This window comes from Callospermophilus lateralis, unplaced genomic scaffold (genome assembly GCF_048772815.1).
Source record: "Callospermophilus lateralis isolate mCalLat2 unplaced genomic scaffold, mCalLat2.hap1 Scaffold_96, whole genome shotgun sequence".
Taxonomy (NCBI): domain Eukaryota; kingdom Metazoa; phylum Chordata; class Mammalia; order Rodentia; family Sciuridae; genus Callospermophilus; species Callospermophilus lateralis.
Window position 1 is genome coordinate 2,023,326 of NW_027517776.1, and position 18,334 is coordinate 2,041,659.

The window sequence follows — 18,334 nt, forward strand, 5'->3', positions numbered from 1 at the left end:
TGAACCATAAAATAGTTCTCCAATGTACAAGGTCCTAGGTGATATGGGGTGAAAGAGAATACCTCTTCTCCTGAAGTATTTTAATTAAAAGATTGATACTGAAGATGAATAATTAAAGAGAAATAGATAATCACATCTTATTCTTTATCCTAAGTTGATTTCCCTCAATACTTATCACACTGGTAAGGTTTGTAGCAGCAAGGTTATAATTCTAATATTCCTTTTATGATGAAATTTATTATATATGTGTACACACATATATACATGCATATATATGTGTGTATGTATATATATATATATATATATATATATATATATATATATATATATATATTTACACATGTGTACACACACATACACACACACACACACACACACACAGCAGACTCTCTCCTCAGGGAAGTCATCAAACAACATAATGCTATCACCTCTTGTGTCCTGGTTGATTAATTTCTGGCATGTAAGCCTACAGACAGATGCTATACAATTCTATCTGTATCTGGAAAAGTATTTTATGAAATTTATTGTTTCATTTCCCAATTTATGGGTTCCTAGTGACTACCTGCAATTATTTCAAGGTGAATATTTAGCATTATTAATTGGGCAACCCATGATTTTTACTCTAATTACTCAGACTTTAATTTTGGAGTCTTGCAGATTTGAGTTAAAAGGAGTATGGCATATTGGATTCCTAAATAAGGAAATTCAAAAAGAACAGGTTGTAATTACATAACTTATTCCAATAGGAGTCAATCATCCAGTGAGAAAGAAGTTGGAAACTTGTACCTAGATTCTCATTACTCACTCTTAATTCTCTCTCCCTTTAGCTCTTCCTCATCCTTTATCTCTTTCTTCTTCTCAACAAATGCATACCGAATACTCACAATGTTCCAATCACTGCTTTAGGTGTTAAAGATACACGGTAATCAAGAACTCATATTTGGACCTTAGACTTTACTAAGGAAAAGTAGACAATAAATATGCCAATAAATAAACTAGATAATGTAAGATGTGACTAGTGGTATGAAGGATACAAACAGGATGCTGTCTAAAAGCAGAGAGAACTTGGTAGAGTAGCTAAGGTAGACAGGGTGCCTTTCGAAACTAAACTGTAAGAAGACATTTGAGCCAAGACCTGAGATGAGAGGAATCATCCACAAGTGGCTCTAGCATAAGGGCTTCCCAGGTATTAGAGAACAGGCTGGAGCAACAACAAAGGTTCCAAGTAGGAAACAGTTTGCCTTATTCAAGGCATAGAAAGGACTGTGAGAACTTAAGTCTGACAAGCAAAGGGGAAGCAGCAGGAGATCAAAGTAGAAGGTTTAAATCAAAATCTAGCCCTACAATTACAACAATAACTTGAACATTTACATAAATACTCTAATCTCCCCAGTTCTAAAATGAGAATGCTACTTCCTTTACAGGCTATTGAGAGAATTACAGCCTAAATAAATGTATACAAAATTGCAAGGGAAAATCTAAAATGGACATTCACTCTCTCCATGACCTTTTTGATCTAGTTGACTAGAATCCTAATATTTCTTATCTTACTAAGAAGTACTGTTTATTTTTTAATACAAGAACATCTTTTCTATACTTCTGCATGATCATTGTTACTAAACTATTAAATCAACTCAATATTAATAAGCAATATTAATAAATATTGATCACTTACACAACAATGGAATAGATACCCAAGAATGGGGAGCAGGTAACAAAAAGATCATGTCTCACTCGTATCAGAAACAAAAACACAGAAATGATCATATTGTAATAAGAGTTTAATAAAATGGGCAAAAAAATCAACCATTAAAAACGTATATAACAGGGGCTGGGGATGTGGCTCAAGCGGTGGCGCGCTCGCCTGGCATGCGTGCGGCCCGGGTTCGATTCTCAGCACCACGTACAAAGATGTTGTGTCCGCCGATAACTAAAAAATAAATATCAAAAAAAATTCTCTCTCTCTCTCTCCTCTCTCACTCTCTCTTTAAAAAAAAATGTATATAACAATAATTTTTAAAAGTTGATCCTGTTATGGTGGCACGTGTCTGTAATCCTAGGTACCAAAAGCCTGAGTCAGGAGGACTAGAAGTTCATCTGCCTAAGCAATGTAGGGAGACCCTGTCTCAAAATAAAAATAAAACAATAAAAGAGCTGGGGTTGTAGTTAAGTGGTAGAGTGCTTGCCTTGCACATGTGGCACTGGGTTCGATCCTTAGCACTACATGAAATGAATAAAGAAAATAAAGGTATTGTGTCCATCTACAACTAAAAAAGTTTTAAAAAATAAAAAGGACTGGAAATATAGCTCAGTAGTAGAGCACCCCTGGGTTCAATCCCCAGTACATCAAAAACAAACAAAAAAGTTGAAAAATATCTTGGTTATTAAGAATATCTTGGCTGAGTGTGGTAGTGCACACCTGTAATCCCAGAGGCTTAGGAGGATTAAGAATTCAAAGCCAGCCTCAGCAAAAGTGAGGCATAAGCAACTCAGTGAGACCCTGTCTCTAAATAAAATACAAAATAGGGCTGGGGATGTGGCTCAGTGGTTATCCTGCATTTGTATTGTAACAGAATAATTAAATAGTATTTTCTTTTCTTTAGTATCAAAGCTCTGAAGAGGAAGTATTTGCTTTAGAATAATAGCTTTGTTATATTATTTTTACAAGTTAAAGTATCATCAAACATTTAATTTATGTGAATAGCTTTAGAACTAAAAAAACAAATTATGTTTTACTTTCTATAACTGTAGTATAGGTTTACATTTTCAACAACTATGGAATAACAGCTTCTATTGTTCTTTTAAAATAGCTTAAACTTTACATAGAGTTTTCTTTCTACCAATTCTAGCAATGATGTCTTAGGAGGATCTGAAGAGGAGCTTGAATTTTACAAAAGATATTATCATAAGTGTGAAGCATGTCATGGGTTGGAGATTCATGGGCTGATTTGGTAGGACTTACACACTTTGGATCACTACATGGCAGACATCTGATGCTACTCCACCATGGAAAATTCATCACTCCCAGCCTTTCTCTTGGAGGATGGACCTACCAACCTCCTGTAGCTAATCCTCAAAAGATGACACACAGGCAAATATCAAAATGCATTCTGCTTTTGTGACTGATGTGTTTCATTTTTGTGGTAGGAAAAATGGGCAGCTGCCTCAATTTTGAAAGGTTATTTTTTTAAATTATAGGAAAAGATTCCTTCAAAACATTCAAATTTATTTAACTCAACACAATCTTGCCAAGTTCATACTGCACTTAAAGCATTCAATAGGCTCTGGGGTGGGGGAAGAGTCCATTCATAATCTCTTTGAGGACTGAAACAAATACAAGTGAAAAATAACACATGTGAGAGTCTGACAATGGATAGTTAAAATGATCCTATACAGGAGAGGAGGCAGAGTTTAATTATGCCTCTATAGAGACAGCAGAGAAAGCTTTCAGGGAGAGGTGGGATTCTGTGAAGCCTTGAAGGGTGGCTTAATAGATGGGAATTTTGCAGGGTGGTGGTGGGGAGATATGCTTGAGTAAGCAGCAGTACATTACTGCAATTAACATAAGAAAAAATGGCTCAGACTTTCACAATCATAGTTTTAGTATTTTCAGACAGAATTTAAAAGATTTCAAAATGTTGAAGTAAAGAATACATCAGCCTAATAAACCAGCCAAGAGCCAGGGATGTAGCTCAGTGGCAGAGCATTTGCCTTATATGGGCAATGCCCTGGGTTTGATCCCCAGCACCACACACATGCACAAAATTAAATTTTAAAAAAACTTTTTTTTAAAAAGAAAGGAAACCAGCTAAGTTCAACATATTAAAAGTTATAATTCACTATTTTTCCTTAGAAGAGGCTTAATTTTTTAAAAAGCAAGCTTGAATAAGTCTACTTAATCTGAAATATTACTAAATACCAATTTGTAGAAAATATTTAATTCCAACTCAATAATTAACTCACAACAAGTGCCCTGCTTGGATAAATTCCAAATCACAGAGTCTACCCTACTGAAATACTCGTTTATGTTTCTTTGAGAAGCAACAGCAAATTAAAATCATCTAAAAGGATAACTATCAAGAAGGGAAAAGTACAAATGAAAAACATTATAAAAAGTATAATAAAGTGAATCTCCAAAATACTCTTTCCATTTCTACTCCAAATCTTTTTTAAAAAGCCGAAAAAGTAATAGATTTTAACCTGATCTTCGACTAATACATGGGTCAATAATTTCTTAGGAATTTGAACTGGAGAGCTGTACTTAGGAATGATGTAGTACAGCACCACTACAGGTATTAATAATAGTGAAAGAACCGGTCCAGGTGACCCTAAAACTCATTCCTGGGATTTACAAGCTAATGTCGGTGTTGTCCTCAGCAAAATGAAACTGAGAGGATTCGAGTGCTTAGCATATAGATGCTATTCTAAAAAAAGGGGCAATTAATGAAAGATCTTGTGAGGCAATAGAAGTACTTGAGCATGCTCAGAGGAAGAGATAATAAATATATGAGATAAACATCCACAGTCTTTACAGCCACTCTGTGTATCTATAAGATTCTTAAATTTTGTTTGGAAACAAAACAACTAATAGGAAATAGTGACTGAATAAAAAGCCAAAATCCTAATTATTTTTATCATAAAAAACTGAGGGCCGGTGACGTAGTTTACAGGTAAAGCCCTTGTTTAACATGCCCAAAGCCCTTGGTTCAATCCCCACCATCATATCTCTCTCTCTCTCTCTCTCTCTCTCTCTCTCTCTCTCTCTCTCACACACACACACACACACACACACTCACACACAAACATAATTTTCAGTAGAACCACTGTATAAACAACTGTTGCAACCTTTTATTTAAAGCCATCAATGTGTTTTTCTCAAAATAAACTTATATTTAGCCAGTCATAAAAGATCATATATCATATGAGTCCATTTAAATAAAATGTCTTCAATAGGACAATTTATAGACAGAAATCAAACTAATGGTTTCCTAGGGCTGGGAATTGGAAGGGATTTTAGGGGGATGGCAAGAAGTGAATGACTGCTCATGGGAATAGGGTTTCTTCTTGTGGTGATTAAAATGTCCTAAAATTGATTGTGGTGATGTCTGCATAACTCTTCCAATTTACTAAAAAAAAATGAATATGATATGTTAAATTGGTGAACTGTGCTTTATATAAATTATATCTCAATCATATACAAAGTATTTAATGCTTTTGAAAAATAAAGTTTTAGGTACAAAAAAAAACCAAAAATTTGTGAGAAATATTACATTGATTAGTATCCTTATATACATTGGATATAGGCATAAGAACTATTTCTGAATATAAGTGTGTCTCTTATAACATCTCCAACTCTTATGATCTATGGCTAGAGATGTAGCTCAGTGGTAAAACGCTTGCCTAGCATGTGTGAGGTCATGGGTTTGATCCCCAGAACCACAAGAAAAAAAAAAAAACTTTATGATCTGGATTACATAAAGTAACCAAAACTATTAAAATGACAGAGTTCATCAGAATGCTTGCCATATTCAGAAGGATGGTGTTCTGAAGAAATGAAATATGATCATCTAAAACTGTGGAAAAGCCACCAGAATCACAACAAATCTGTTACGCATTCCTTTGTTGTTGTCTGTTGTTGTTAACTTCTCTTTTCCAACCCAAACAACAGAAAATCAGATCCCCTTCAGTATACTCTGAGAATCCTTTTTCTACCCTGGATTTGGAATACAATCACATTTCAGCTATCTCAATAATATATGTCTTTGTTAGAATTGCTATGAATGAATTAGATATTGGCAGTTTGTGGAATTTATAGGAACATTCTATTTAGTTCTTTTTTGGCAGGGGATACTGGGACTGAACTCAGGGGCACTTGACCACTGAGCCACATCCCCAGCCCTATTTCATATTTTATTTAGAGACAGGGTCTCACTAAGTTGCTTAGTGCCTTGCTTTGCTAGGGCTGGCTTTGAATTTGATATCCTTCTGCCTCAGCCTCCCGAGCGGCTAGGATTACACGCATGCGCCACTGTGCAAGGCCCTCTTTAGTTCTTAAATTAATTTTTTACCTCTTACTCAAAGCATGTTTACATTAAAAGGATTGCACTAGTGTGAACTGAGATAGACTGACAAATGTTCTGAGATCTAGACCCTGCTCAGTTACTGGGGATTTAAATGAAATAGGGCAAACAAATCATTTCATGTCTTTCCTCAATAGAGAATGTGACCACAAGTCTGAGACTCCTTTCTGTTTGAAAATGCTTTGATTTTATGATTCCCTACTTAAAAATCTTACTTAGTTGGATAAATAAAATCTACTATTCCCTAGTCACATAAATGCACTTAGATGTGCAATCTTATCTCAATAAAAAAAGAGTACAGGAGCTGGGTTATAGTTCTGTTGGTAGAGCATTTGCCTTGCATGTGTGAGGCACTGGATTCGATCCTCAACACCACATAAAAACAAAAAAATAAAATAAAGGTATTGTATCTGTCTACAACTAAAAAAAAAAATTTAAAAAAGGCTACATTAACTTACATTCATTCAGTTATTCACACTGTGCCTTTGCCCATACTGCAAGATTAAATCCAAATGTTAATTAAAAATGCAAATATTGTAGGAATTTTAAAAGCACCAAAAAGTAAGAGAAATAAATCCAATCACTTTCTGTGCTAAACAATCTTAATATTCACAACAGATAAAACTCTTCCTAAAGGAATATCACTAAAAAATATAAAACAAAACTTACTTGGTTCTAGCTTCTTCAGGTCCTCCAGTTTAAATTCTTCCTGGGACTGTGTGGACTAAATTTAAAATATGCATATTATATCTTTTCATTACAAAGATTTCACTGCACCCTATGTCTTTTAAGTGGCAAGAATCAAATATTAAAATAAATATATTTCTTGCTTTAAAGGTAGAAAATGAAAAGTTCCAAACTGATTTTTGGAATATTCAAGCTAATAGAAACAGAAAAAAATTAAAATCATATCTTTTATTTCTACAGTGTACAAAGTATGAACTAAATCATTTAAGTGTGAGTTCAACTGATCAATTCCTATTGTTATAAAACCCTTCTGAGATAATATTGCTTTGGCCTGTGGTCCACCTGAGGCTCCCAGGGATGCCCTGCTGGAGTGTCTCAGGGGGTCAGGGACAGGGCTGGGATTCTGTGTTGGGATGTGAGACCACTTTCTGGTGCATCTAATATGACACACCAAAGACAAGTCATTCTAACCAGCTCCAAGCTCCAGGGCAGTTCTCAGTTTCTTTTCCTAAAAAGAAACTCCAAGTTCATGCAGAATGGTGGGGGGGTGGGGACTAACCAGAAGGTCGATCACCAGACTGACCTCCCCCCAGAACGCCTAAGTGGGCATGGACTATCAGAAGCCTCTTTCTCAGACCCCCTTCTAATGGGGACAGAATGTAGTGGTGTGCACACTCATTCTGCCAGCTGTCCACCTTCCTCATCCCCACTCTGATTCAGTCAACTACTCCTGCCCCACACCATGGCTGATACTGTCCTGAAAGCAGACATCCTAGATTTAAAACAGCTGTGCGTCATCAGGAGCTTCCTTGGCTTCTCTGATTCAGGTTCCCAATCTATAAAATGGGGATGATTAAAAAAAAAAAAAAAAAACAAAAAACAAAATAAAAAACCTCAAGAGTGAATAAGTGCACTACAGGAAGTTTCTATCCTTATGCACAGAACTCAAACTCTCCACAAATCCACAACCTCACACTGTGTACACGAAGAGGAGCACCCTGCAAACACTCCTACTCATAGCCACAGGCTCACACACTGGAGGGACCAGGGAAGCTGGATCATCCACCCTGGGAAAAGCCACCAACCAAGCTGCCCCACAGGGGGTCCCAAACTCAAGCCTGAGACCCAACAGTGACCTGGTGCCCCATCTGGCTCGCGTGCATTCCCCAGGGTCTCCCTCCCTTCTTTGCTCTGACCCGAGGTGGGGGGGTGCAGCCCTGTCCCGCTTCACAAACTCAGTCGACTGTCACGCAACCCCCGCTGGAGCCCGCGCCTGCCCGCCGCGCCGGGGCTGTTTAAATGGGCCAAGTTGCGGGAGTCTCCCAAGTCCCCGCCAGGCGGGCGCGCGCAAGTGGACGCGGGTGCGCGGCTGGGCAGCAGGGCGGGCCGGGGCGGGAGCTTGGGACCCCTGGGAAGGGCGGGGAGCAGGCCTGGCGACTCAGCGACTCCTCACTGCCCTGCACAGCGGGCAGCAGGACTGCCCCAGGGCGCTGGCTCCAGTGGACTCCCGACGCCCCACTGAGCGCCAGCGCGGGGCACTGCAGCGCAGGGCGAGTCGGTCTGTGATCAATAGCAGCTCCGGCAACGCCATGTCTGGGTCTGCCTAGACCCCTCCAGCAGGCTGGGTAGCAGGCGGGGGCAGCCCGGCCCGCTGCGCTGCTGCGGCGGCGGCGGCTTCTGGTGCCAGGGCGCAGTAGCGGGCAGGGTGGAAGCGCGGCCAGGCGCCTTCAGGGCGGGCGGAGACGCAACTCCAGCCAGGGCCAAAATAAGTTGCGCCGGCGACCGAGAGCCAGCTGCTGGGCCACCTGCGCGCCATGCCGGCGGTCAAAAAGGAGCTCCCGGGCCGCGAGGACCTGGCCCTGGCCCTGGCCACCTTCCACCCGACCCTGGCCGCGCTGCCTCTGCCTCCGCTGCCGGGCTACTTGACCCCGCTGCCCGCCGCTGCAGCTCTGCCCCCGGCCGCCTCGCTGCCAGCCTCTGCTGCAGGCTATGAAGCACTGTTGGCTCCACCACTCCGGCCCCCGCGCGCCTACCTTAGCCTGCACGAGGCCACGCCGAACCTCCACCTGCCCCGAGACCCGCTAGCCCTCGAGCTCCACTTGGCCGCGGACTTCCAGCCGCTGCTGGACAACAGTGAGCCGTGGATGAGGTGGAGTGCAGCGCCAACCGTGCTCTGCTCTAGGTACGGAAACTCTGCCAGGGCAGCAAAGGCCCGTCCATCCGCCAGCGCGGCGAGTGGCTCACGCCCAACGAGTTCCAGTTCGTCAGCGGCTGCGAGATGGCCAAGGACTGGAAGTGCAGCATCCGCCACAAACGTGTGGCCGCCATGGGGGCGCAAGCCGCCATCCCTCTCCTTCGCTACTCGGGACCCGCGGGACGGAGCCCTTCGCTCTGCCACTGGGGAGACTTGGTTTTGGCCCAGAGAGGGCGCTGAAGCTCCAGAGCTGCTGCAGGGACTCACACACCCCGCCTGCCCCCGCACGGTTGCTTCAGTGGACACCGCAGAGCGCCCTCGGCCTCCACTGTCCTCCCAGTTCGGGCCAGAGTGCTGGGGTCCCGAGCTACGCAGGAGCGGGCGCTCCCTCAGTCCGGCAGGTCTTTGTGAAGCCCCTGGGCCTTCAGGCCCAGAGGAAGTTTACATGAAGTCGGGAGACGGGTTGGGAGGGACGCCTTCCCTCCCCAGGCTGGGAGCCACTGGTTCCGCTCGAGTGGAGAGGTGCCCATGCTGGCCGGGGTGCGAGTGCACACTGGTTGGGGCTGCGCGGGTAGGTGGGGCCGCGGGAGTGGGGCGGGGCGTGGGCGCACGGAGCTGGAACAGTGTCAGCCAGACCTGGAGCAGCCTGTTTGGATGGTGACTCCAAAGGTGCGACAATACACCTTTGGGAGCCAGGTCGGGGGCACCTGATAAGCGCGGTGACCGTCTGGCGCGGTGAGGGTCTTGGGAAGTTTGGGACCCGGTAGCGTTTGGTTTTCTAGCAGTTCAGGCTCCGCAGTGGCTGCCCTTTCCTGCACTGGGGACTGACGCAGGCCTGGGTCGCGACCGCGCCGCTGCTCACCTGTTCCCTAGCTCAACCTTCCACTGCCTGGCCACAGTTCGGGCGGGACCGGCTAAGAGAGGGTGGGGCAGGAGGAGGGGCGCCAGGGCTGAGAGGAAGCCGCCCTCCACCAGGGGAGGGCCTCGCCCAGGATTTGAGTTTCAGAGCCCAGCAGATCCCCTTCTCGTCCTCGAGGGTGGGGCGGGCAGCAGGCTCCGAAGTTGGACGACAGTGGGTTTGGAAGGTTGTTGTGCATTTCATACACCTTCCGGGAGTGGGGACTGGCTTTGCCGGTGACTGCGCCCCAGAGGCTCCATCTATGCCCTGACTGCCCCTTACCAGCTGTGCTCAGCTCTCCTCACAGGGAAAAGTCTGAAGACGCTTATGTCCAAGGGAATTCTGCAGGTGCATCCTCCAATCTGCGACTGCCCGGGCTGTCGAATATCCTCGCCTGTGGTGAGACCTGGGAAGGAGCTGGGTTGGGACGTCTGGACTCCCCTGAGAGCCTGGTGATCTCTGAGATCGGGAGTCCTAACTTCAACCCTCTGGGCAGGCTGGAGGGAATCCTCCCAGGGCAGATGGGGTGGGTGGGGTTGCTTTGTGCTGTTCCAGACAGTTCCTGGGAATGAGTGGGAATCCGGGGTCACAGGATCCTCTCCTGTTTGGATGAAGGGCGGGTCCTGCCTGTTCTTGAGCAGCCTCCCTCCTGGGTGTCTTGGAGCTACTTCTCCAGCCTTCCAGGTTCCAGGGTCTTCCCACTGTTATTGTCATTCATTGGGCCTGGGGACTTCCCTGTCCCAGGGCTGGAGATCACCAAGCCGTCTGGCTCAGCAGAGAGAGGTACTAGGTGCTGGGGCAGGACTCTTTTGAGGTGTAACAGTGTTGGCTGGCCAGGTTGCACATCTGGTGCTCCTAATGTTGAAGTGCTGCCCTGCAAGGGTCTGGACCTCGGAGGGTCCATGACATGGAGCCTGGGTGGGGCAGGGTCTTCGCCTGTAGGTGTCCAGAAAGCAAGAGCCCCACCCAAGGTAGACAATCTATGGCCTCCCCACTGGCCTGGGGAGCAGGTATGACACTCCAGGCAGTGAGGAGTAGAGGGTTGATCTGAAAAGGAAATTGCCTCTAGAGAGGAAGCTCCCCCTGTGGGGTACCTCTAGGGACATGGGGGATGGAGGCTGCTGTTCCTAGATCCACCCTCTTATAGGAAGGAGCAGGAGGGGTGGAGGTACCAGTGGTCCTGAGAGGGCCCAGGCTGCCACCTTGGGTTTATTCCCTTTGACCTGGTGGTGGGGTATCCTGGCTTCCTCGTGGGCTCTGCAGGGTGCACGCTGAGCAGGCTGGGAAATCTTGGACACATGGATGCTGGCTGGGGAAGGAGAGCCACAGGCCCAGCCCACACATGGTCTGCCATGGTCACAGCCTCAAGCCGCCCGCCATACACACTTGAGTCTACAGGAGCACAGGGCACCTGTAAAAGAGCTCCCCAAGCAGGTGTGTAGAAACACCTTTTGCTTACTGTCACATACCTACTGGGCAAAAGATTGAAGTCCCTCTCCATCATTGCACCCCTTCAGGCAGCTGGAACTGGACAGGATCCTCTGGGTGCCCACCTCAGACTAGTCTGGGTTCTGTTTTCTGTTTGGATGGGAGTGCCCCACAGTTTTCAACCTGCCACCCCTGAGGCCTACCACAAGAGAGGGGAAGAGGGTGGCCTGAGCTCAACATCTGCCATCACCTCAAGTGGCAATCTGAAGCTCAGAGAGGGATGGAGCTGCTACCCTTCTGAAGCTCCCTGGTACCTGCCCTGAATGAAGGGCGCTTCAGACCTGGGCCTGCCTGCCTCTCTGTGCCTGGTCGCTTCCTTGGAGGTATCTCCATGGATCCCCTTTCTAGCCCCAACCTGTTGGTGCACAGAGACTGTCTCCACCTACCCTTGTGGCCAGTTTCAAAGGTGTGTGCACTTCACGGTCACAGATACTCCAGGGGTAGAATAAGGTGTGCATGTGACTGTGCTTGCTGGAACCCACTCTCACCATTTCAGAAGGGGTCAATTATTGGTTAGGAGCCAGGTTCTCAAATTTGTTGAGCAGTGGGGAGCTAAGTCTCCGATGTAGGGGTGGGGGGGGCATGTGTTCCCCATCCTTGGGCAGGGTTAGGGTGGCCATCTGGGTTCTCAGCATGCTCCCCCATAGAGTTCCCCCAGAGCCACCCCAGACCTATCCTTCCAGGGTGCTTTCAGGGCATACCAGACACTGGAAGTTCCTGTGCCCAGCTCTGTGCCTCATGGGGCTAAGACTGGCATATAGCCTGGGCTCCTTCCCAGCCAGCCAGTCCTGGTCCCCTTCCAAGTAGCAGTCTTATAGACTCTGTGTCCCCCTCTTCTCTTCCACAGATGAGAGGCAGAGAGATGTTTACTCCTAGTCTGGGTTCTACTTTGTGTTTGAATGGGAGTATTTCTGCCACAAAAGAGGGGAAGCAGGTGGCTTTGAGAAAATACTCCTTTTCTTTTCAAGAGAGTATTTCACCTAAGGCTGAAAGGTGACTGAGGAGAAGGGCAGAGCTCATCTCCAGATGCCTGGCACTGGGCTTTGGCAGGCTGGACAAGGCAGAGCCATGGGCCAAGGGGTGTTGAAAATGATACCAAACCTATGGATTGACAGACACCCAGGCATAGGTGGGCACTCACCACTGCCGTCTCCCTGTGCTCTGCTGTCATTGGACCCTGTCATCCTGTGGGCTGGCCCTGAAAACCCTTTGGCCCCATGCCACCGTGCTCTTATATTGCTGGGTCTATTTCATTCACCATGTTACAGAGGGAAACAGAGGGTATCCTGGGCAGACCCCAGCAGATGTGTGAGGGCAGGTGTGGGGGATACTGTGGCTCCCAGAGCTGGGGAGGGAGCACTGAGCTGGGCAGAGCCAGGCATCCAAAGATGATGTGGTGCTGAATCTGAAGAGAAGCGTCCTTGCAAGGACAGGACTCCATGCAGCAGCCCACCTCAGGATCCTGGATGACCTGGGGCAGGGAGCCTCCTTGACCCCTTCCTCACTAAGCTCATGGGTGTGGTGAGGATCAGCTCTTTCTGGCAATGGGAGGACTGAACAGGAGAGGAAAGTAGATACTCTGAAAGCCCATGCAGCCTCTGAGCCAGCAGCCTCTTAACCAAGTAAGAAAAAACCTCTGTACACTGGAAAATGATCAATGACTTTTTTTCTTTTCCCTGGGGCAGCAGGACCTGGAGCCAGGAAGTGTTGAGAAATGCCAGGACTGGGGCCACACACTCATATCCACCGCTCTGTGCAGAAATGTGTGAGCTGGGTGCAGAGCTCCAAGCTTGAGCATACACAGCGCCACACACTTACACATGGTGCAGGGGGGCGCTGAGGAGAGAAATGAGCCATCAGGGCTGGGGAACAAAGGGTTGGGGCTGTTAGTGCTCTCAGGCGGCCTGTGGCTCCCAGACCAGCATTTTGCAAGGAACCAACAGTCTCAGACAGATTTCCCCTGAGCTGGGCTCTTCACGGTGCTAACAAAATAGCAAAGAGGGGCTGGGGCTGCCACTCAGTGGCAGAGTGTTTTGTGAGGTCCTAGTTTCACCAGCACTGCAAAAGAAAAAGAAAAGTGACTTTGCTTGTTGATATTGCTGTCAGTTTTCAGGACTGACAGAGGAGATGGGATGTCAGCCAGACACGTTTAGAGCGACCTGCTCCCTGACTGCACACCCACCAGGACCAGCCCCATGATCCCTGCCCCAGGCTGTATGCACAATCCCAGAAGACTCTGGGGACCTAGGGAAAAAGCTGCGGGTCATAGCTCAAGCATCCCCAGGGCTCCCTGCCACAGTGTGGGCACCCACACTCAGGCTGGGCATACAGAACAGCCCACACTCTCCTGTCCTCACAGGCTGTGCCTGCAGCAATGAGGCCCCTGGGCCTTGGCCCAGGCCCAGGAGGCTGATGTCTAGCCTAGCCTTAACATTCTCCTCCTCCTGCCCAAAACCAGGGGCAGCTGGCAGACAAAAGGACAGTGCCCCTGCCCCCTGCACGCTCCCTGAGAAAGGAATGGAACCCCAGCTTTTCTGCCAGTAATGGTGACAGTGATGGAGGTGGCCCAGCCTGTGGACGGCAGCCAGGCTTGAAGCAGGAGGATGATCCGCATGTCCAGATCATGAAGAGAAGGTACTTATTCCAGAGCTGGGCCAGGAGGCTCAGGCTCCTGTGGAAGGGGGCGCCAAGACCAGGGGTCTTCTGGAAGGCTGCTGTGGGGCGGGGGTACAGGCAGAAGCTGTCCTCTCTCCTGAACTGGCTCCCTGGCACCTTGTTCTGCCTCAGCCATGCCATGGTCACTTCTGGGTAGAGGTTGGCAAGCAGAGAGACCCAAGGTCCGGTACCCACCTGGGCTGACACCCACAACCTCCCAGAGGCTTGTTTCCTGATATGGGCCTCGTCCTGCCAGCACCTAGGGGTTGGGCGTCTGTGAATCAGATGGTGGGGGCTGTGGTGCCTGGTGATGCACAGGGCTGTTCAGATGCTCCTCCTCATCTCTGGGAGGCCAGAGCATCTCAAGCCCTTGGGTTTGTTCAGTGGAAGCTGCCACCAGGTTGAACTGGGCATGAGGTGCCACCCTCATTACTGCCCTGGCTTCTGGCTGGTGGGATGTTAAGAGTCAGGCCCACACCCCGCTGCTGTCTCTATGCCAGTAATGGAGCCACTAACCCCCTTTTCTCTCCCGGTAGAGTCCACACCCACTGGGATGTGAACATCTCCTTCCGAGAGACATCTTGCAGGTAGGAGCCTGGCTTGGGCAGGGGCAGCTGTTGCCATTACTCCTTGGTCCCACCCACCCTGCCTCCCTCCTCTGCCCATGGTCTTTTATCTTGTCCTCTGTCCCAGTCAGTGTGAGCCAGTGGGGGCCATGCGGTTGCCTGGCTGGTTTTGATGTGGGTCCTTACCTGGCCTGGAAGGTAGGTGGCATGGTGCCCAACTGAGATCAGGAGGCCCATCTCAGCCAAGTGCAGACTTGTGCCAGGCCTCAACAGCATGGGCAGGGTTCTAGGCAGCCTGGAGACAAAGCATGCTATGACCCTCACCACTGGACTGTCCATTGGAGCCCAACAGCTCTAAGATGAGGCTGTAATTTTCACCTCTCACCCTCCCAGAGACCCACCAGGAGGTGAGAATGGTGATGTGTGAGCAGGTTCTTGAAGGATGCATAGGAGTTCACTGGGAAAAGGTGGTCTGCAAAGCTGTGGAGGGATGAAGGATGGGATGCAAGGGAGGAGAATGGGAACTCTGCAGGTCTGGCTCAATGGGATGCTAAAAGGTCTGCACCTTAGCCGCTGGACCAGTTGGGCTTTGTTCTCCAAGCTGAGCAAGCCACAGAAAGTTCCTGAGCAGGGAGTGACCAGGTCTGTGTTTTGGAAAGATCCTTCTGGGGACCCTGGCAGATTGTGGTTTCCTCACATGGATTTGGGTTATGGAAACAGGCTGGGGCCTGTGAACCCAAGACATAAAGGATAAAAAAGAAGCCGCTGAGGAGGAGGTCAGGTGTCAGGGACCCAGTTCCTGCTCCCAAGGGGTAGGGGCTGGTTTCTGGTTATTGGGGCCAAGTTTTTCCCCGGGGCTTCAAGGGGAGCACCACAGGAAGGGCCTGATGGGGAGCAGTGGGCACCAAGGGCAGGAAAAGCCTCTGTGACTCCAGCTGTGGGTGCCTGGCCTCCCCAGCCCAGCTGCAGGATGGCAGCTTGTCCTGAATCTCTGCTAGAGGTGTCATTATTTATGTCTTCAAGAACGTCTGGATCCTGGAGCCGAATTACAATAAAAACATCTTTAAACTTATTTCCACCTCATTTTGGAGTTGCCAGCTCAACTGATCATTTTTATGAACCATCATGAACATTTATGACATTTTATGAGCCTTTTACTCTGGACGCTACAGGATAAATTTGCCAGCAAGGCCTGCAAGGAAACCCAATGGCTGTGCCTCCCCTCCAGACCTGCATCTCCTTGGGGTACACCTGGCCTTGGGGTGCGGGGAGGCCCCAGGAGTCCCATGCTGAGCTCTCACCAGTACTGGCTGCTGCAGCCTGGGCCTTGCATTAGTAGAGACCCTGGTCCCACAGAGGATCCAGAGGGGCAAGGATGACTTTCTGGATTTCATTAAAGGGAAGGTTACGGTTCTGGAGAAGAGCACACCCCAGAGGACTAACAGCCCATCATATCCCGTCTGCTAGCAGCCCCCAGTGTCTGGACAAGGAGGGCTGTGGACCACCAGCTGCCTCACACTGGGTCACCAACTGTCTTTGTCCCATCCCAACTGTCTGTCCATCCCCATTCATCTGTCACTCTTCACTGGTCTGTCTGCCTCTTGCATCTGTCTGTCCTCTTCATCCTTTTGACCAATCCTGCTGGGGATGCCTGCTGCTGGCTGCAGGTAGAGGCCCAGGGCCCCTCTGCCCTGTGATGCCCCTGCAGCATTGCTTGAAAGAGGGCCTGCTAGGTCCCTGACCTTCTAGGCCCCCCAGCTGGTGAAGGCTACATGAGAGAGTTGGGGTGGGGAGGCCCTCAGGAGGGAGTCGGTCTCGCCCTTCTCCTGGCCTCCTCACAACCCTCCCTGCAGTCTTCCTGACCCTGCCTCAGTCTCCCCACGTGCCACAGCAGCCTGCTAAGGCCTTGCCTGTGTGTAGTGGCCCCAAACTGTGAAGACAGGTGCTCTCAACTCTCCAGCCTGTGTGTGAGTCTCTTGGCTTTTTTTTTTTAATGAACCCAGCATAATTTGTTCAGTGAGTAACTGAGTGACCAGAACAGGTTTTCAGGACTGGCCCATCTTGGGACCTGAGGAATGAACCCCCAAGGCAGGGACTTGAGTGTGGAATGCAAGGGCAGGTCCTGTCTAGCCAAGGGTTGCCCCGATGGGCCTGCACCTCGAGAGCCCGGGTAACCCCCAAGTGAGACAGAGCCGATAGCTGTCATTGAGGCTGGTCCCAGATGCAGGTGCTGCTGGGGGTCCAGGCCAGGGCTCACAGGAAATTACTGTGCTCACCTCTCCAGTCCCTGGAAGCAGGAAGTGTCCAGTGCACTGTGGGGAGAAGCTCCATGGCAGCTGCAGCCCTGTACCCGGCCAGCCCAGGCCCTTTCCCCATGCTGAGGACAGCTGTTCTGTCCAACACCCCACATCAGTGAGGATGATGGGGGATGAGCCTCGGGAGATTAATCCCATAAAGTACTTACTCCCCCACCTGCCTCCCACCTTCACGGGGGTAGGGGAGAATCTACATATGGGTCTCCTAGGGGATCTGGGGCCGCCCCGGGGTATCTGGTGCTGAAACTGATCTGCTTAGGGCCTGGCCTGGATTAGCCTGGCTCCTGCCAGCCCGGGCTGGGGGCTATTTAATAAGGTTCAGGGTTGGATCCTAGGTCACTGTGAGGAGGCTCTGCTAGTGTCAGTGCTGCTGAAGAGGCTGCTCCACCACAGGTGGGCCGGGAGGGCATTGCTGGGGCACTGGGCTTCCCTGCCCCTGCTCTGGCTGGCCTTGACTTTCTGTCCCCTCCTTCTCTGTTGATGATGGGGTTGCTCACATAACCCCAGGGGTGCTCCACTTTCTCCTCCCTCTTCTCTCTGGGGCTGTGGGTGAGGGCTCATCAGGAGGGAGAAGGGACAAAGAATCACATGCAGGGTGATTCCAAGGCCAGGCCTGGGTGCACCCTGGGGATCACAGGTGTCCTGAGCCAGCCAGTGCATCTCCTGGGGCCACAGGTACCATTCCAGGGCAGAGTCTTTTTAGCTACAGGACTTTGGTCTGAACCTCAGTTTCCTTATTTGGAGAAATGAGGGCCCCGAGAGGATGTTGCAAGTTTTAACCAAAGTGGCACGTGCCAGGTGCTTGCTTCAGAGCTGGCAGCACATGGGTGGCAGTGTGCCCTCTATGTGCCTGTCCTGTGAGACAGCAGGCCGTCCTGTCCTCCCTCTGAGGCAGGTAGCTGAGCACAGCTGCCTCTCTGGAGAGAGGAAGGTGGGAGGGGCTGCTCTGGCTCTGCACAGACCAGCTGGGTGCTGTAGTGGGGTCTAGGTGCCATGTCTCTGCTTTCTCTTGGCCTGCCTGGTGAGTGTGCATAGGTGTGGCATCCCAAGCCCACAGAGGTATGCACACACATCACCACGCTCAGTGCACGCTGTCCTCAGCCCCAAGCACCCTTGTACTCATGCTCTTCAGGTCGCACTGCCAAGGCTCATGGCTTCATCCTCTGTCTTGCTCTGCTGCAGCCAGGACAGTGACCTTCCCACACTCATATCCAGTGTTCACCGAAGCCGCCACCTCGTTATGCCCGAGCACCAGAGCCGCTGTGAATTCCAGAGAGGCAGTGTGGAGGTTGGCTTGGGACCCACAGGTGAGGAGGCCCATGGGTCCTGAGGGCGATGATGGGGCTGCCAGGGCCACAGCAGCTCTGCCTAGGGACAGCCACCCTCCCTGTGTCTGTTCAGAATTTTTAAAAGGAAAAAATGTGACTTAAAAGGACTGAATGAGTTTTTGA

The 18,334-nt window shown here is 49.1% G+C and overlaps 1 pseudogene; it reads left to right on the top strand.

The window, feature by feature from the left end:
• The first annotated feature begins 8,581 nt into the window (after positions 1–8,581).
• On the top strand, positions 8,582–18,213 carry LOC143641322 (uncharacterized; annotated as a pseudogene).
• The last annotated feature ends 121 nt before the right edge of the window (positions 18,214–18,334 follow it).